Here is a 619-nt window from a genome sequence, read left to right on the forward strand (position 1 = left end):
TTTATTACACAAGGACCTTCTAAATAGTGGGTAAAATACAATAAACTAGAAAAAACTACAAGAAATAAATGGATATGGAATGGGTGATCACTGTCTTGGAAACTGGAATTAAATACACTGACGTTTTGGACCAGCAATAGTAATCAAGCCAAGAGTAATTACGTCCGCTGTGCAATGATAAACTACAGGTAGAACAATACTACGATTCTTCTTGCAAAAAAATTAGTCAGAACATTTTAAAGAAAGGTTAAGTTGAGCAAATATTTGCTTCCTACACAGCTGAACATTCTTTCAGTAAGAATCAATTTTTCAGGAAGAAATTTCAAGAAAATCTGAGAGCATGATGCAACTAGACTGTGAGTATGTGTCATATCCAATAGACTACTTCTATCACGGTGTCTTTGGTGAAGAGAAATAATATCTGATAGGAAGACATCACTATCACAAATGTTGGTATACTCACAAAGCAGAAAGTCAGGCAACTAGGCATTCCGTGTCTATTTAAATTCATTTTTGATTTTTCTTTTTTTTTTTCTGTTGTTTGGCAAATTGCATAATGGAGGTGTTTCATGAATTCAGTCACAGTTTTTACAGAACATTGGGCATCACATTACCAACT

This window comes from Nothoprocta perdicaria, unplaced genomic scaffold, assembly GCF_003342845.1.
Source record: "Nothoprocta perdicaria isolate Ctin4 unplaced genomic scaffold, notPer1 scaffold_87, whole genome shotgun sequence".
NCBI lineage: Eukaryota > Metazoa > Chordata > Aves > Tinamiformes > Tinamidae > Nothoprocta > Nothoprocta perdicaria.